The sequence below is a fragment of the Arachis ipaensis genome, chromosome B6 (genome assembly GCF_059453495.1).
Source record: "Arachis ipaensis isolate K30076 ecotype BB chromosome B6, ASM5945349v1, whole genome shotgun sequence".
Lineage (NCBI taxonomy): Eukaryota > Viridiplantae > Streptophyta > Magnoliopsida > Fabales > Fabaceae > Arachis > Arachis ipaensis.
The window spans coordinates 22,893,619-22,900,649 of record NC_142441.1 but is presented as its reverse complement, the minus strand read 5'-3'; the positions used below and the strand labels follow the sequence as shown (position 1 = coordinate 22,900,649).

The 7,031-nt window shown below is 37.3% G+C and overlaps 1 non-coding gene across 1 annotated transcript; it reads left to right on the top strand.

Annotated features, from left to right (window-relative positions):
* Nucleotides 1-822: 822 nt before the first annotated feature.
* Nucleotides 823-929, top strand: LOC148554873 (small nucleolar RNA R71). The gene has a single exon (XR_015887236.1). It is a non-coding gene; the product is annotated as a small nucleolar RNA R71 (small nucleolar RNA).
* Nucleotides 930-7,031: the final 6,102 nt, after the last annotated feature.

The following is a 7,031-nucleotide window of genomic DNA, read 5'->3' as shown; positions in this document are numbered from 1 at the left end:
CGTCCCAGGAGGTCTTCCTCCTTGGGATTCACGTCCTCCTCTCCCTCATTGGGTTCGGCCATTTTGGTTATGTCAATGGCCTTGCACTCTCCTTTTGGATTCTCTTCTGTATTGCTTGGGAGAGTACTGGGAGGGATTTCAGTGATCCTTTTACTCAGCTGGCCCACTTGTGCTTCCAAATTTCTAATGGAAGACCTTGTTTCATTCATGAAGCTCACAGTGGCCTTGGATAGATCAGAGACTAGATTTGCTAAATTAGAATCATTTTGTTCAGAGTTCTCTGTCTGTTGCTGAGTTGATGATGGAAAAGGCTTGCTATTGCTAAACCTGTTTCTTCCACCATTATTAAAGCCTTGTTGAGGCTTTTGATCCTTCCATGAGAAATTTGGATGATTTCTCCATGTTGAGTTATAGGTGTTTCCATAAGGTTCACCTAAGTAATTTACCTCTGCTATTGCAGGGTTCTCAGGATCATAGGCTTCTTCTTTAGAAGGTGCCTCTTGAGTACTGTTGGATGTAGCTTGCAATCCATTCAGACTCTGAGAAATCATATTGACTTGCTGAGTCAATATTTTGTTCTGAGCCAATATGGCATTCAGAGTATCAATCTCAAGAACTCCCTTCTTCATAGGCGTCCCATTATTCACAGGATTCCTCTCAGAAGTGTACATGAACTGGTTATTAGCAACCATGTCAATGAGTTCTTAAGCTTCTGCAGGCGTTTTCTTTAGGTGTATGGATCCACTTGCAGAAGTATCCAATAACATCTTAGATAACTCAGACAGACCATCATAGAAGATATCCAGGATAGTCCATTCTGAAAGCATGTCAGTAGGACACTTTTTGGTCAGTCCTTTGTATCTCTCCCAAGCTTCATAGAGGGATTCACCTTCTTTCTGTCTGAAGGTCTGAACGTCCACTCTAATCTTACTAAGCTTTTGAGGAGGAAAGAACTTGGCTAAAAAAGCCTTGACCAGCTTATCCCATGAGTTCAGGCTATCCTTGGGTTGAGAATCCAACCAGAGTCTAGCTCTGTCTCTTACAGCAAAAGGGAAAAGCATGAGCCTGTAGACTTCAGGATCTACTCCATTAGTCTTTACAGTATCACATATCTGCAAGAATTCAGTTAAGAACTGAAAAGGATCTTCAGATGGAAGTCCATGAAACTTGCAGTTCTGCTACATCAGAGAAACTAATTGAGGTTTCAGCTCAAAGTTGTTTGCTCCAATGGCAGGAATGGGGATGCTTCTTCCATGTAAATTGGAATTAGGTGCAGTAAAGTCACCAAGCATCTTCCTTACATTATTATTATTTTCGGCTTCCATCTCCTCTTCCTGTTCGAAAATTTCTGAAAGGTTATTTCTGGATTGTTGTAATTTAGCTTCTCTTAATTTTCTCTTCAGAGTCCTTTCAGGTTCCGGATCTGCTTCAACAAGAATATTCTTGTCCTTGCTCCTGCTCATATGACAAAGAAGAGGGCACAGAAAAAATAATAATAATAATATGGATCCTTTATACCACAGTATAGGGATCCCTGTGTGAGTAGAAGAAGAGGGGGAGACAAAGAATGTAATATAATGGAAGAAACACAACTGTGAGGAGGGTTGAGATGTAAGATGAGATGTTAGTAGATGAATAAATAAATAGAATAAGATGGGAGAGGGAGAATTTTCGAAAATAATTTTTGAAAAAGGGTTAGTGATTTTCGAAAATGGTTTTTGAAAAATGTTAGTATTTTTCGAAAATTTTTAAAATCAAAAATAAAAATAAGAATAATTAGTTAATTAAAAAGAAATTTTTGAAAAAGAGGGAAGATATTTTCGAAAATTAGAGAGAGAGAGTTAGTTAGGTAGTTTTGAAAAAGATAAGAAACAAACAAAAAGTTAGTTAGTTAGTTGAAACAAATTTGAAAATCAATTTTGAAAAGATAAGAAGATAAGAAGTTAGAAAAGATATTTTGAAATCAAATTTTGAAAAAGATGAGATAAGAAGATATTTTTGAAAAGATTTGATTTTTAAAATCACAATTAATGACTTGATTCACAAGAAATCACAAGATATGATTCTAGAACTCAAAGTTTGAATCTTTCTTAACAAGCAAGTAACAAACTTGAAATTTTTGAATCAAAACATTAATTGGTGATGTTATTTTCGAAAATTTGATATAAAAATAAGAAAAAGATTTTTGAAAAATGTTTTTAGAATTTTCGAAAATAACTAAGAAAAATGAAAAAGATTTTATTTTTGAAAAAGATAGGATTTTTAAAATGAAAATTTGATTTGACTCATAAAAACAACTAGATTTTAAAAATTTTTGAAAAAGTCAAATCTAATTTTCGAATTTATGAGAGAGAAAAAGGGAAAGATATTTTTTTATTTTTGAATTTTTATGATGAGAGAGAAAAACAAGAAAAATAATGCAATGCATGAAGATTTTAGATCAAAACAATGAATGCATGCAAGAATGCTATGAATGTCAAGATGAACACCAAGAACACTATGAATGTCAAGATGAACACCAAGAACATATTTTTGAAAAATTTTTAATGCAAAGAAAACATGCAAGACACCAAACTTAGAATTCTTTAATGCCTAGACACTAAGAATTCAAGAATGCATATGAAAAATAAGAAAAGACACAAAACATGCAAATGCAAAGATCAAACAAGAAGACTTACCAAGAACAACTTGAAGATCATGAAGACACTATGAATGCATGAAAATTTTCGAAAAATGCAAGATGCACATGCAATTGACACCAAATTTATAACATGACACATGACTCAAACAAGAAACACAAAAATATTTTTGATTTTTATGATTTTATGATTTTTTTTTATATTTTCTTTTAATTAATTTTTTTTTCGAAAATCATTTTGAAAAAGAAAAATAAGGATTCCAAAATTTTTAATATGAATTCCAGGAATCTTATGCTCTAAAGCTCCAATCAAAGGGTCAGGCATGGCTTAATAGCCAGCCAAGCTTTAGTATGTAACTCAGACATGACACGCCTGACATACTCATTCCCAAAGGAATTAGACATGGCTTTACAGCCAGCCAGGCTTCAACATGCTCCATGAAACACTAGAATTCATTCTTAAAAATTCTGAAGAAAAATATATTTTTGAAAACACTTTTATTTTAAAAAAATTTTTTTTCGAAAACAAAGGAGAAATTTTTTTTTTTGAAAAATTTTTGAAAAGAAAACGAAAAGAAAGTTACCTAATCTGAGCAACAAGATGAACCGTCAGTTGTCCAAACTCGAACAATCCCCGGCAACGGCGCCAAAAACTTGGTACGCGGAATTGTGATTACACTTTAATTATGTAAAATTTATCGCTCTTTCTTTCCCTGGAATTGGCGCCAAAAAAACATGATGCCAAGACCATGGTTCACAACTCCGTGTAACTAACCAGCAAGTGCACTGGGTCGTCCAAGTAATACCTTACGTGAGTAAGGGTCGAATCCCACGGAGATTGTCGGTATGAAGCAAGCTATGGTCACCTTGCAAATCTCAGTCAGGCGGATATAAAACAATTATGGGGTTTTCGAAATTAATAAATAATAAAAGGAATAGAAATACTTATGTAATTCATTGGTGAGAATTTCAGATAAGCGTATAGAGATGCGTTTGTTCCTCTGAATCTCTGCTTTCCTGCTATCTTCATCCAATCAATCTTACTCCTTTCCATGGCTGGCTTTATGCAAGGGCATCACCGTTGTCAGTGGCTACATCCCCTCCTCTCAGTGAAAAATATGCTCACATGCTCTGTCACAGCACGGCTAATCATCTGTTGGTTCTCGATCATGCTGGAATAGGATTCACCCTCCTTTTGCGTTTGTCACTAACGCCCAGCACTCGCGAGTTTGAAGCTCGTCACAGTCATTCAATCATTGAATCCTACTCGGAATACCACAGACAAGGTTTAGACTTTCTGGATTCTCTTGAATGCCGCCATCATTCTAGCTTACGCCACGAAGATTCTGGTTAGGAGATCTAAGAGATATTCATTCTAGCTTATTTCATGTAGAACGGAAGTGTTTGTCAGGCACGTGTTCATAGGGGAGAATGGTGATGAGCGTCACACATAATCATCACCTTCATCACGTTCTTGGGTGCGAATGGATATCTTAGAAGTGAAATAAGATGAATTGAATAGAAAACAGAAGTACTTTGCATTAATCTTTGAGGAACAGCAGAGCTCCACACCTTAATCTATGGAGTGTAGAAACTCTACCGTTGAAAATACATAAGTGGTAGTCCAGGCATGGCCGAGATGGCCAGCCTCCATGGTCTAAGAACAATGCGTCCCAAGATGTCTAATACAATAGTAAAAGGTCCTATTTATAATAAACTAGCTACTAGGGTTTACATGAGTAAGTAATTGATGCATAAATCCACTTCTGGGGCCCACTTGGTGTGTGCTTGGGCTGAGCTTTAACTTTACACGTGCAGAGAACATTTGTGGAGTTGAACGCCAGTTTTGGTGCCAGTTTGGGCGTTCAACTCTGGTTTTGGATCCTTTTCTGGCGCTGGACGCCAGAATTGGGCAGAGAGCTGGCGTTGAACGCCAGTTTACGTCGTCTATTCTTGGCCAAAGTATGGACTATTATATATTTCTGGAAAGCCCTGGATGTCTACTTTCCAACGCAATTGGAAGCGCGCTATTTTGAGTTCTGTAGCTCCAGAAATTCCACTTTGAGTGCAGGGAGGTCAGAATCCAACAGTATCAGCAGTCCTTCTTCAACCTCTGAATCTGATTTCTGCTCAAGTCCCTCAATTTCAGCCAGAAAATACCTGAAATCACAGAAAAACACACAAACTCATAGTAAAGTCCAGAAATGTGAATTTAACATAAAAACTAATGAAAACATCCCTAAAAGTAACTAGATCCTACTAAAAACATACTAAAAACAATGCCAAAAAGCGTATAAATTATCCACTCATCACCGCTCATCACAACACCAAACTTAAATTGTTGCTTGTCCCCAAGCAACTGAAAATCAAATAGGATAAAAAGAAGAGAATGTACAATGAATTCCAAAAACATCTATGAAGATCATTATTAATTAGATGAGCGGGGCTTTTAGCTTTTTGCTTCTGAACAGTTTTGGCATCTCACTTTATCCCTTGAAGTTCAGAATGATTGGCATCTATAGGAACTCAGAATCCAGATAGTGTTATTGATTCTCCTAGTTAGGTATGTTGATTCTTGAACACAGCTACTTTATGAGTCTTGGCCATGACCCTAAGCATTTTGTTTTCCAGTATTACCACTGGATACATAAATGCCACAGACACATAACTGGGTGAACCTTTTCAGATTGTGACTCAGCTTTGCTAGAGTCCCCAATTAGAGGTATCCAGGGTTCTTAAGCACACTCTTCTTTTTGCTTTGGACCTCGACTTTAACCGCTCAGTCTCAAGTTTTAACTTGACACCTTCACGCCACAAGCACATGGTTAGGGACAGCTTGGTTTAGCCGCTTAGGCCAGGATTTTATTCCTGTGGGCCCTCCTATCCACTGATGCTCAAAGCCTTGGATCCTTTTTTTTCACCCTTGCCTTTTGGTTTAAAGGGGTATTGGCTTTTTCTGCTTGCTTTTCTTTTTCTTTCTTTTTCTTCTTTTTTTTTCTGCAAGCTTTTCACTGCTTTTTCTTGCTTCAAGAATCAATTTTATGATTTTTCAGATCATCAGATAACATTTCTCCTTTTCCTTTCATTCTTTCAAGAGCCAACAATTTTAACATTCATAAACAATCAAATTCAAAAATATGCACTGTTCAATCATTCATTCAGAAAAACAATAGTATTGCCACCACATCAAAATAATTAAACTGTTTTAAAATTTGAAATTCATGCACTTCTTTTTCTTTTTTAATTAAAAATATTTTTCATTTAAGAAAGGTGATGGATTCATTTTCATAGCTTTAAGGCATAGACACTAAGACACTAATGATCATGTAGTAAAGACACAAACATAGATAAACATAAAGCACTATTTTCGAAAATCAGAAAATAAAGAACAAGGAAATTAAAGAACGGGTCCACCTTAGTGATGGCGGCTTGTTCTTCCTCTTGAAGATCTTATGAAGTGCTTGAGCTCCTCAATGTCTCTTCCTTACCTTTGTTGCTCCTCTCTCATGGTTCTTTGATCTTCTCTAATTTCATGGAGGAGGATGGAATGCTCTTGGTGCTCCACCCTTAGTTGTCCGATGTTGGAACTTAATTCTCCTAGGGAGGTGTTGATTTGCTCCCAATAGTTTTGTGGAGGAAGATGCATCCCTTGAGGCATCTCAGGGATTTCATGATGAGGAATTTTCTCATGCTCTTGATGAGGTTCTCTTGTTTTCTCCATCCTTTTCTTAGTGATGGGTTTGTCCTCATCAATGAGAATGTCTCCCTCTATGTCAATTCCAACCGAATTGCAAAGGTGACAAATGAGATGAGGGAAGGCTAACCTTGCCAAAGGAGAGGACTTGTCCGCCACCTTGTAGAGTTCTTGGGATATAACCTCATGAACTTCCACTTCCTCTCCAATCATGATGCTATGTATCATGATAGCCCGGTCTATAGTAGCTTCGGACCGGTTGCTAGTGGGAATGATTGAGCGTTGGATGAACTCCAACCATCCCCTAGCCACGGGCTTGAGGTCATGCCTTCTTAGTTGAACCGGCTTCCCTCTTGAATCTCTCTTCCATTGAGCGCCCTCTTCACATATGTCCATGAGGACTTGGTCCAACCTTTGATCAAAGTTGACCCTTCTAGTGTAGGGGTGTGCATCTCCTTGCATTATGGGCAAGTTGAATGCCAACCTTACATATTCCGGGTTCACACTTTGATCATGGTTCTTGGTGATCCATGCATTGGCATAGAACTCTTGAACCATTAAGATCCCGACTTGTTGAATGGGGTTGGTGAGAACTTCCCAACCTCTTCTTCGGATCTCATGTCGGATCTTCGGATACTCATTCTTTTTGAGTTTGAAAGGGACCTCAGGGATCACTTTCTTCTTGGCCCCAACTTCATA